The sequence below is a fragment of the Drosophila albomicans genome, chromosome 4 (genome assembly GCF_009650485.2).
Source record: "Drosophila albomicans strain 15112-1751.03 chromosome 4, ASM965048v2, whole genome shotgun sequence".
Classification (NCBI taxonomy): Eukaryota; Metazoa; Arthropoda; class Insecta; order Diptera; family Drosophilidae; genus Drosophila; species Drosophila albomicans.
In genome coordinates this window covers 214,711-228,002 of record NC_047630.2, presented here as the reverse complement: position 1 = coordinate 228,002, position 13,292 = coordinate 214,711, and positions in this window count along the sequence as shown.

Sequence of the window (13,292 nt, the reverse complement as noted above, 5' to 3'; positions counted from 1 at the left end):
GAGGAAGCTTTTTCGGTTTCGGATTTTCATACCTATACGTTCCTACTAATGCAACTCTTTACAAGTTTTACTCTTCTGCTAAAGAGAGTGGCACACAAAGAGAAAGACGAAGCGAGAGAAAGAGCGTGCCCTATAAAACGTTTATGAACCGACTGCCAATGACAGCACAGCACATAAGTTAGATGACCAATCGTTGATTGAATAGTTACAAAAGCTTTGCCTATAGAGAGCTTTACCTATAATCACTCTTTTTGTCATTCTGCTCTGATAATACAAGCAGCCAAGTTTACGAATAGAAGGGAATAAAGTTAACTTTTCGTAAACTACATATATTTTCAAAACTCATCATTTAGAACTCTTAATATATTTTAGCAATTCAAGTATATAAAATATATCAATCAATAAATCTTGGCTCCTTTTTTAAAAATGTTTACAGAATATATGTTATAGCAGGATCATATAGCTGTCTATTGTGAGTGAATTGCAATTAGTCGAAATTAATTTGTTAAATAACGAGCCCCAATGGATTCATGTTTAACATTATGGGCTTCTGTAAACCTACCAAATACTCAATTCATGTGAGTAGTAAGATTAAATTGATTAAGATTTCTTTACAAATCGAAAAAATATTGTTTGAAATTTATTTAATTTTAGCGTTTTTGTGATATTTCAAACTTAAGCAAGTAAGTACGCATTATCTTGAAAATACCAAATTCGACCAAAGAACAAAATGTCATAAAACAAAACTGTATTAAGACTATAAAAGGGCTGAATTCAACTACAGCTACAGCTAAAGTCGTGTGTGCTTGACTGCGAAATACCCGCTACCCGTTATCCGTATAGCTCAAGCTTCAAAATTACACTTGCTAGTTGCAAACATTATCTGCTTGCAAAGATAACAAATGTTGTCGAAAAAAAATACATTTCTATCTCTTATAGTCTCCAAAATCCAGTGTAAGTGGTGTCTTTGAAAACATCATTATGGCACACCACTAAAAATAAAATACATAGATATGCCAAACAGCCTAAATAGTGGTTTCACTTAAAACAAATTTATTTGCACCCTAAGCCATGACAACAACCGCTCAGTGGGTAGGTTGATTTCGAATTTCGAACATCGAACGACTTGTGTTGCGAACGGCGTTGAATTCTGTTCAGTTGCAGTGTTGCCAACGTTTGTTGAGAAAAAACTGGGTTTGACGGGAAGAACGATGCAAGGAAGCTGAAAAACTAGAACAAAGAAGCTATAAAAAAGTTGGGTTTCCAATTCATTAGATTCTTTATATTTTACTGATAGACACAGGAAGAGCGCACGAAATCAGTTGTATCTAAACATATGCATAGAATTTGAACAGCAGCTGCTCTCATATTCACAATATTTGGAGAATTTAATCAATACTGTACTCATTCTTCTCATTTTTATTATACCCGTAGTGTAGAAGCACTAACCATACAATACATAGATGCGTCATTTCATATAAGAAAACCTATCTTTAAAAACAGAATTATGGCGACCCCAGTCGGGCCGAGCGCTGCGATTCGAACACCAGAGCAGTGCTGCCAGTTTAGCAATTTGTTTGCTATTTCTAGCATTTTTTTATTTTGAAAATGCTATTAGCTACAAATTTAGCAAATTTTTATTATTTTTTTTTTTTTTAGCAATATTAGCAATTTTTCATTTATACTTTACTTAAAGCCTTTTTGTTTTCTATTACCATTTTCCATTCACTGCAAAAATTGCGATTATACAATGGTTCGATTATATGAGCTACTTGAACCAAAACCCTTTTAGTGATTTAGCAGATTTTGCGCTCAAAATCTTTTCCCTGCCATGGTCGAACGCTGAAGTTGAGCGTATATTCTCACTAATGAATATATCAAAAAATAAATTACGCAACTGTATGAGCCTTAAAACATTAAATGCGATATTGCATATAAGGTTAGTTTTGAATTTAAATAATTTTAAAATAAATTAAACATTAACTTTATATATGTATTGAACTACATAGGCATGACAAATGTTGCCTTCAATTATGTACTTCCATACGAGTAGTTAGTAAAAATTTCAGGAAACGAAAAGTACACGGATAGTAAGGAAGCAGAAGAATTGGACGAAATTCTAAGTATTTTGTAATGATAACAAAAGAAGGTATGAAATCCTGTTTATTTTAATTTTTTTATTTTTAATTTCAATATTTTATTCTCAAATTAATTAAAAATGTACATACTATTTGAAAAAGAACATTTAAAAGATTTAGCAATTTTTTTTTGGCAATTTATTTTATAATTTTTAGCAACTTTCTTTCTCAAATCTAGCAACTTTTACTCCGGATAATCTGGCAGCACTGCACCAGAGCCTCTTCGGCTCTTTTCGAAATTCGAAGATCTAGCGCAGCGCGCTAGATATGCATGCATTTTCGACCTGGAGTTGAACCCGGACCCACAACATGTTGAGCTTGCGAACCATCAGCAGAGCCAACGCAGTCCTTATGCAGGTGCCATTTAACTGCGAAGATCTAAGCTAATCTAATTTAATTTTAAAGCTAAAGTTTTGGTGTATACAATAATAACTATAGTAGTTATGATTCCAGAAAATTTGGTTGCGATCAGATAAAAATTGTCGAAGTTATTAAAGAAATACTTTTGTATGAGCAAAAACACCTACTTACTAAGGGTCTTAGTAGCTTTGGCTGACAATCTGGTAATATGTGTCTTCTATGGTATATTTTGAATGTGGTACTATGTCATATACCAAATATACCATTTGGTATTTTTAGTATTTTGTAGTATTTTTGGAATATTTTGGTATATAAAATATTACCGCAATAGTTTGCTTTTATTCAAAATGTGTAGCGAATATCTCAAAGTCGAGCACACTCGACTGTAGCTTTCTTACTTGTAATAATTTTTAGGAATCTTATACATATGTATAGCAACATTTGTCAAGTCTGCGAAAGCCACAACTGTAAATGCATGATTAAGAATAATATTTATTTTCATTTTAGGTAGAAAGCAACGAGTAGAAAAACAACTAACGCTGTCATCTTCAAAGTATTTAACGATTATGTTTCCTAAATGGTCCATCTGAGCCAACCATGTATGCTCGGCCACAAAAAGGCATAGCGCTACTCCTTGCTCCATCGTCTTGACCGGTTAATTTACAAAATCTATTTTATTTGTTTGCATAAAGTCGCCTCTAGCACTTTAATGCTTTTTGGTCAAAGCATGGGCGCGCAAATCAGAAAGTTTCCGACATTTTTTAAAACAAAACACACTGAACTTACGATCAATTCACTTTTCCCTTTAGTGACACTACGATAAGAATAGGCTTATCGATGTTCTTTGAGGTTGCTTACAGCACTATACAATCAATTTGTCACTAAAAGTGTTGGCCAGCATCCCCAAAACACCTTCAGCAAATATTGTTCCATACTTTTGAGCATATAGAAAAAACCATTTAAGTAAAAAAAAGCCAGAATTCCCGCTGCCCGCTTTTTGATTTTTTTTCTAGCAAATGGCTTCATTTGAAATGTAAAAAATTTTAAGTCATCAAAAATCAGTGCGCTATTAGATCTTACTTCTGTCAGTAAACTTTAATCGATCGAGATTTGAACCCGTATATCACTTGTTGGGCCTGCAAACCATCAGCAGAGCTAATGCAGTCCTTGGGCGCGCTCCATTTAACTGGAAACATCTAGAGCACGAGCAATTCTTGTTGTCTTCTTCTTAGAGACTTTCTTCGCGGCAAAACAAAATTGACGTGCGCTAGCTGATTGTTTGCGAGGCAACTGCGCGTTGCAAAACTTCACATCAGTGTTGCCAGGTTTTGAACTCCCGAATAAGCAAGATTTTTTTTTTTAAAAAATTAGCTAAAATAAACCAAAATTTAAAAAAAATAATGCTGAAAAATAAGCTACACCCAAATAAGAGAAATAATGAAATTTTATTATGGTTTTATGTGGGTGGCAAAAATCATTGGGAGCTATATTTATGATTAGGTATTTAATTTTCCATTGCGACAGTTTTCAAAGGAAAAAATATCAACCCAAAGGTGATGGATTTAAAATAGGTTTTTTTATGTGTGATTAAAAATCTTATTATTGCCAATTGCTAACATGTGCTTCTATACATACATATGTATGTATATCAATTTCAGCATTTTAGCAGACGCTTTATTTAATTTTATAACTCCAAATGATTAGTGGTAACACTTCAACCAACTTATCGATCTTCGATGACACTATCGATTAGAAATGAATTCACGATCATATGAAATGCACATATATATATTTTATTGCCATAAAGCAGCATATATTTCTTAGAAAACAAACCGTTGATGTCGCAAATACATTTAAAGCTAGATGCATTTTAAAATTATCTATATTTCAAGCTATAAGCTAGATTCAACTTTTAGAAGCTTTTCCAGTTTCAAATATGCTAGAACTAGCTTATAATAAGCTAAACTGGCAACACTGCTTCACATGCATACACATACCAATATAGGCGCGCATGTAGATACATAGACGCATAAGTACAAACCAAAGCACAGCGAAACGAAATACACTTGTACTCATCGTTCCACATTTGATCTGCGACTGAACTGAGTTTGTGCCGTACGATGTGCCATGATACAATCAGCGTTGCCAATTTAGCTATTTCCCCCCTAGATCTGTCCGGTTTCAAAAGCAAAATGCGGGATAAATTTAAAACTAGCGGCAAGCGGAAATTATAGCTTTTTTTTAAACAAATCTGAACGGATCTTTAGATTTTTAAAAACATCTGGTGTCTTCTTATATTTTTATGTTTTACGAAGCCACACTTTAATAACTTGCAGTATTTGTGCATTGCAATAGTAAAAAAACATCGATATGCCACAATTTTATAATAATTTTATATCATGACCATCTGGGTATTCCACAATTTCCAAAACGATCGTGTGTGACAGTTAATATGCCCAAGATTTATAAACAAAACCGCGTTGGTTGCAAGAACCCGTGTTTAAGGATTGGTTAACTATAGATGCAGCCGATGATCAAAAATGCTATTGAAAATATTATAAATCCAGCATTAATGCGAAACTTTGTGATTTGCGTTTTCACAGACGAACAAAATAACGTTTGTTCTGTCTGTTTCTGCAAAAACCTGCCAGCAAGAGGCGGCATTGTCTTTATACATATATTGCGACGCATTCATTGGTCAGCCCCATTGACCATTTGAGATTGTTGTGCGGGAACAATTTTCAGGATGGCGATGCTATACAGAACAAAGTGCACCAGAAGAGGGCATGTTTGACGAAATGATAATGAAAATTATAAAATTTATGGAGTTCCAACAATATTGTTAAAAGTAAACTCACTTTGCTTTAAGATATGAAGTATCTCTGTATTATATGGTTAGTACAGCGGAGTTACAAAACTTCATATGAACACGCACACAGCGCGCTGTGTCCGAAGCTTGAAATTCGAAATCAGTGTGTCGCTGAGCATTTGTTTTCATGGGTGGAGTTGCCAATAATTCTGTTTTCCGTGAAACCACTATTTGGGTTGTTCGTCATATCTATGTATTCTTTGGTTAGCATTAGCACTAACCATACAATATATAGATGCTTCAGCCCATACAAATTTTTGTATCATTAAAAACAGTATTATTGCGACCCCAGTCGGCCCGACTGAGTCGGGCCGTGCGCTGCGATTCGAAGTTCGAACACCAGAGCCTCTTCGGTTCATTCGAAAATTCGAAGTTCTAACGCAGCGCGCAGCGTTGAGTGCAGTTCGTTGCGCTCTGCTTTCGTTTCTATGTATGCGTGTATGTATCTACATGCTCGCGTATATCAGTATGTGTATGCATGTGAAGTTTTGCAACGTGCAGTTGCCTCGCAAACAAGCAGCTAGCGCACGCCAATTTTGTTTTGCCGCGACGAAAGTCTCGAAGAAGAGGACAACAACAATTGCTCGCGTTCTATATGTTTGCAGTTAAATGACACTTGCACAAGGACCGCGTTGGCTCTGCTGGTGGTGTGCAAGCCTAACATGTTGTGGGTCCGGGTTCAACTCCCGATCGAGAATATATGTATGTATATTTTGATTTTTTTTTTTAATGCGATTTAAATTTTTTCATTCGTTAACGAAATACACCCGTGCTCATCGCTCCGCATTTGATCTGCGACTGAACTGATCGCTAGATGAATCTTCTTGTAGAAAGCTTCTTGCAATGAGTCTGGTGTACGCGCCCTCTTAGCGCAACGCGTAATTTCCCTAACGCCTACTTTTCTCAACATGTGCAATTTTGTGTATTATGCGTCATTTGTTTTGTGAGTGCTGTCCAAGAAAGTTGATTTTTTCCTGCGCGTCTTTTATAAAACAATCAGAGGTAAGTTGTTAATATTTTGAAACTACTCTTCTAATCTGATTTACATTATTAAATATATTTGTATTTGTATTTATATTTACAGTCCTCAAGACCACGAAAGAGCTGTTGGATGATTCTTTCTTTTAGCTATTAGATTATTTAGTTATAAGTAAAACTGTTTAGATAATATATAAATTTAAGTACTCATTGTTTTAGTTTAAATAAATTTAATTTGAAGTACAATAAACATTTTATTTACTGCATATATTTTTGAGCGTATTTTTATTTTGCATATTCCGAACTACGCACTAGAATCTAAGCACAGATTTTCTGCAAGAGCCTGGACCACATATTTTCTACAAGAAACGTCGTACAAATTCTGCCAGCGCAGCCGAGGGAAATTTAAATTTCCTTTTGGCAGAATTTATACTCGACGTTTCTTGTAGAAAATCAGTTCCGCGTATACGGCAATCTGAAAGGATATATTCTTTTCTCATCTTGTGTCTACACAAGACGTGACTGGAAGAAAACTTGTATGTTGTCTGCTACTAAAACACAATTGGGAACGAAATGCGCCCGTGCTCATCGCTCCGCATTTGATCTGCGACTGAACTCAACGCTGCGCGCTGCGTTAGAACTTCGAATTTTCGAATGAGCCGAAGAGGCTCGGTGTTCGAATCGCAGCGCACGGCCCGACTGGGGTCGCAATAATACTGTTTTTGATGATACAAAAAATTGTACTGGGCGAAGCATCTATGTATTGTATGGTTAGTGGTACGGCCCGACTGGGGTTGCAATAATACTGTTTTTAATGATACAAAAATGTGTATGGGCTGAAGCATCTATGTATGGATTGTATGGTTAGTGGTATTAGTGGTGTTGGGTAAGTGTTGTAAGTCGTCGTTTGGTTGATGTCTGTGCTTGAGCTCATTCACTCGCATGCGCAGTAACGCTGTAGTACAGTTGCAAAAACATAGATGTTTCCCTATATCTATGTTTTCGATGTTTCCCAGACACAACGTCGATACATCGATATATCGAACAAAATTTTTGAATTTATAAAACGACCAAAAAATAAACGAACAAAACAACTTAAAATGAATATAACGCAACACTTTTTCAGTTTCTTACAAACTAACAATTCATTTTTTTCCTATAAACTACATTTTCATTTAAGGAGATCAGATTAAATCTCTATTTTTATCCAAAAATAAGAGAATGTTTAAGTGTTTTGCCTTTAGCGCTGCTCTACGCTCTGATATTAGCTGTCCAGCTTTGCTGAAGAGCCTTTCAGATTCGACTGATGTAGCTGGGACACATAGATATCGACGAGCGAGTGGTTTTAGGCCATTGTCATTTTGGGAGCACTGAAAAGATACAAATTTAGAAAAGCTATGGTATTCAATTTGTGTATATGCTTACTTTCCAAGGCTTCTTTTGGACAATCGTGAAAAAGTGATGTTACAAAAGTCGATGTATCGATGTCACTATCGCACTATCGATGTTGAAATTTTTCAGGCCAACATCGATGTATCGATTCACTTATTTTAATACTTCTTATTACTTTCGTATAAAATGACATTTACAGATGGGCAATTCTTGAAAATGGTAAACCACGACCGAAAAAAAAAATCTTCACATTCATCGTATTTTTTTGTATAATGTCATAAGAAATATCCAAATTTTCATAATACAATGGATCCGTAGCTTATCTCCGTTGTTTTTATAAAAAAAATTTGCCTGCAAACTGAAAAAATTTAATTTTTTCGCATTTAGCTACTTTTATATGCATTTTTTTGATTAATTATTTCACAAGAAAAGCATAAGATATGTTTGCATTTTTTCTACCAAATCTCTTAATAGCAATCCAATAATAAGATAAAAAATGCAAAGTGATCGAAAAAATGTTCAATTAACTGTTAATTTTTATTTTGCTTCTTCTCTATGTTCAAATCACTAACCATACAATACATAGATGCGTCACGTCATACAACCAAAAGGCATCATTAAAAACAGTATTATTGCCGCCCCAGTCGGGCCGTGCGCGGCGATTCGAACACCGAGCCTCTTCGGCTCTTTCGAAAATTCGAAGTTCTAACGCAGCGCGCGGCGTTGAGTTCAGTCGCAGATCAAATGCGGAGCGATGAGCACGGGCGTATTTCGTTGCGCTCTGCTTTCGTTTCTATGTATGCGTGTATGTATCTACATGCTCGCCTATATTAGTATGTGTATGCATATGAAGTTTTGCAACGTGCAGTTGCCTCGCTGACGAGCAGCTAGCGCACATCAATTTGGATTTGCCGCGACTAAAGTCTCGCAGAAGAGGACAACAACAATTGCTCGCGTTCTATATGTTTGCAGTTAAATGGCACTTGCACAAGGACCGCGTTGGCTCTGCTGGTGGTTTGCAAGCTCAACATGTTGTGGGTCCGGGTTCAACTCCCGATCGAGAATATATGAATATTTTGTTTTTTTTTTAATGCGATTCAACTTTTACTGACAGAAGTAATATCTAATAGTGCATTGATTATTGATGATTTACAATTTTGTAATTTTAAATAATAAAATAAAGTCGTAATTATTTTTGCGAGCAATATTTAAAACTCAATTTACAAAAGTTTGAACTTTAAAATTTTGTTTTTACATTATTCAGATAACAATAATATTTCAGAAAATTAGAGAAATTATTATTAATATAAGTTTAATTTTTTTTGTTTTAATAAATACATTTTTGTAAATCATGTAATAATACAATTTAACAATACAAAAAATTACAGAAAAATATTAAAAACATAATTACAATAATTATATATGGTTTTAATACTTATATTTAATATTTTTACCATTTTTAATTTTAATTCATTAGAAAATTTTCTAGCGAAAATTAAAATTAAAACTAAATTACAAAAATTAATTTATCTTTTAAAAAAAGATTGAACTTTATAAAAATAATAATAATTGTATTATTTATATTTTCTCTAATTTTCTGAAATGTTATTGTTCTTATTGTTATTGGTCTTGCAAACCACCAACAGAGCCAACGCGGTCCTTGTGCAAGTGCCATTTAACTGCAAACATATAGAACGCGAGCAATTGTTGTTGTCTTCATCCTCAAGACTTTCGTCGCGGCAAAACAAAATTGGCGTGCGCTAGCTGTTTGTTTGCGAGGCAACCGCACGTTGCAAAACTTCACATGCATACACATAGTGATATACGCGAGCATGTAGATACATACACGCATACATAGAAACGAAAGCAGAGCGCAACGAAACGCGCCCATGCTCATCGCTGGGGCGGCAATAATACTGTTTTTAATGAGACGTTTTGGTTGTATGACGTGACGCATCTATGTATTGTATGGTTAGTGGTTCAAATCGTACGTTCGCGACCGAAAACATCATTTTGTTGTAATTGCTCCGCAATAAGTGCAAGCAGGTGGATGAAACTTCGCGTGTTAAGTGATTTTGGGATAAATATATTAAATATAAAAATTCGTTGAGGTTACTCTAACCAATCTTTTTTTATTGATTGTCAAAGTAGCGTACGTTCGCGACCTTACCAATAAGCCTATGTCGATTTTTACTAGCGTCGCATGGATTTAAAAAAAAAAAATTTTTTTTGTTTTTGTTTTTGAAATAACTATGTCGTTTGCAGTAACTTATTACTTGTTAGTTATTACTTATTACTTATTACATATTTATCTTGCTATTAATAAATTCCAGTACATATTTCATATTTAATAAAAATTTTTTTTTTTGCTTTAAATGTTATTAGACACATTAAATTGAGTTAAATCCGTTTGTTTTTTTATGAAATTTGAAGTTATTAATCAAAAAATTTGTGATAAAAATAAAAATTTAATAAATAATACAACATGGAAAAATCGTACGTTCGCGACCGGAACTTAATTAAATTAAAAATAAATAAATAGAGATATTTTCTTGGGAGTAGACTTAATAGAAAGCTACATGATTCTATTTTAAAAGTAAAGTTATTTCTTTAAAATATTCCGTCTCAATTCGCAGAGTTTTGCATTTTACTGTATTAAGCCAAAGTCGACTTCCGTTTTGCGTACGTTCGCGACCGCATGTTTTTTGACAATATTATGAAAATTAAAAATCGATAAGCCCCATAATTTACACCAACCAAAGAGCTAAACAAATGCTATCGAAGAGTAAAAAAAGTTTCAGGAAACGTTTGTTTTCGATTTTATTTTATAATTTATCTCGTACGAACGTACGTTCGCGACCCGGAGAAATGCCCAGATGCAACAGAACCCAAAACTAACCAAACTCCAATCGAAAACCAAGTATGGGAGATTTTTGGAGAGAGAGAGAGAGAGTCGTTTTAGTTCGGTAATATTTTACCTGTCTTATACAACAAATTATATTCAGGGGTATCAAAAAAACTGCTAGCGAAATTAAATTAACAAATTGTAAGGGCTGGATATTTATGTTTCTCTAGCTTTTTATTAGACGTTTAAGAACATTTCTTTCTGATTTTTTTTTTTAAATTTAAAGGTTTATTTACTTATTAAATTAATAAAAAATTTTCTCAAACACATGAAAAAAGACTCGACAACTCTAAGATGTATTTACCAAATTCTAGCAATTTTTTGTGATTGAGAGTAACAAGTTCAATCAGGAAAGAATCGCGATGGCACCCGACAGAAGTGGAATTTTCTAATTAAAAGGTTTTTGCACTAAAACTTGTTTTACCTCCTTGTTTTTTTTAATAACTGCTTTCAGTGGAATCATTCCGCTCAAAATTGATCAGCTGAACGAGATGTGGAATTGGAGAATAAAATTGAGCGGAAGCGATTTCTGTAGCACTTGATGATAGTATTTATTTTATTTGGGCGTTCCAACGACAGCACCATAAAGTGGCCCAGCGATACTAAGCATTTTAAATTAACACAGAATACGAATGGAATTATGCCAAGCATAATTAGTAGCTTTACTTGAAATAAAAAGAGGAACAAATTTCTTCGTATTTCCGACCGGGAACAGCAAAACTAATTTAACCTAATAGCTGCATGGATCTACGTTGAATAAGACAAGGAAGGTTTGGTAATAACACTCTACTACGGTAAGGTGATAATTTAATATTGGGATTTCAATTTAAACTACGAAGAGCAAAAATCCAAAATTCATTCTACACTGACTCAATCTATTCTTGATAGACAACTAATGTGTGTTGCAATTCTAAAATCTATTGCACTTTATAGGTAAAATATTTGTTCCTAGGAGACGTACTTTTGCACTGCGGCTCAGCGAACGTGTAGCAGAAAATAAAAGTTTGGTTCTTAGCGAGTAAGTGTTGGGACAAATTTTAACAAGTAAGAAAGCTACAGTCGAGTGTACTCGACTGTGAGATACCCGCTACCCATTTTGAATAAAAGCAATATATTTTGCGGTATTATTCTCAAAATATACCAAATATACTGCAAAAATACTAAAAATATACCGAATGGTATATGTGGTATATCGATAAAGTACCGCATTCAAAATATACCATAGACGGCTCAATATACCAGATTGTCAGCCAAAGTAACTAAGACCCCTTGTAAGTAGGCGTTTTTGCCCATACAAAAGTATTTCTTTAATAACTTCGACAATTTTTATCTGATCGCAACCAAATTTTCAGGAATCATAACTACTATAGTTATTATTATATATACCAAAATTCGCAACTCTAGCTTTAAAATTACGCTTGTTATTCGATTTTTTTGATTTGCGGGGGCGGAAGTGGGCGTGGCAAAAATTTGAAACAAACTTGATCTGCGTGCAAACATAACAAATGCTGTCGAAAAAAAATTATAGCTCTATCTCTTATAGTCTCTGAGATCCAGTGTTTCATACGGACAGACGGACAGACACACAGACATACAGACACACAGACGGACAGACGGACATGGCTAGATCGTCTCGGCTATTGATGCTGATCAAGAATATGTATACTTTATAGGGTCGGAGATGCCTCCTTCTACCTGTTACATACATTTCCTGCCGGCACAAAGTTATAATACCCTTCTACCCTATGGGTAGCGGGTATAAAAAGCAGCAGTTTATCTGAAGCTAAAGAACAAAAATTAAAAAGAAATTATCAAATTTTGCAAGCCGGCTTACAACAAAACATTTTTTGAGAAAATAATTCGGAAATGGCTTGATATCTCTCTGATATTACATAATGTAACGTCAACGACTGATATTGGTAGACCAAGGAATAACTTTGGTGATCTGTGCCCGAAAGTCCAAATCAAACATGTATGTTATGTAGCTAACTTAGTTCAGGAATCGACATGTGAACAGTTGTTGGTAGCAGCTTGTACAAGTCGGGAATGAGCACTGCTTTAAAAATAGTGTGTTCATTAAATAATGATGAGAAGTCTGGACAAAACATAAAACAGTCATTGAAGAAGTGCTTGCATTCAAAGATTGACCATACGGTAAATCTTACTCAAGTTATCGTCAAAAGTTCAATGATTGTGAAATGAGTATGGTCGATCAGCCCTGTCCCTTGCACATTCTTGAAAGAGAGTTGTCCACCCTAAGACAAGGCCCAATATCAATAATACAGTTTTATGAGGAGGTTGAGAATAAGCTAACGATTATTATTAATAAATCGACTATGACCCATGAACCGTATCAGGCTAGCCTTATGGACGACATACATAGGGCACATGTTTTGCGGCCTGAAGAAGAACCTCACAGACATATTATTTGCGACGCAACCTAAAGGTTTGCCATCGGCACTTGCACTGACGCAAGAGCTTGAATCCAATTACGAACGGTATTAGTTTGCGTCGCAATACGCTAAGTTCATTGAGGATAGAGGTTATAGACACACACAACAACAAGGGCGTAATGGTTAGAGCAAGGGCATTTTTGACCAACAAGTTAGGCATAGTGGGAAAGTTCATTTTTTTGTGAGAGAGCGAGTTA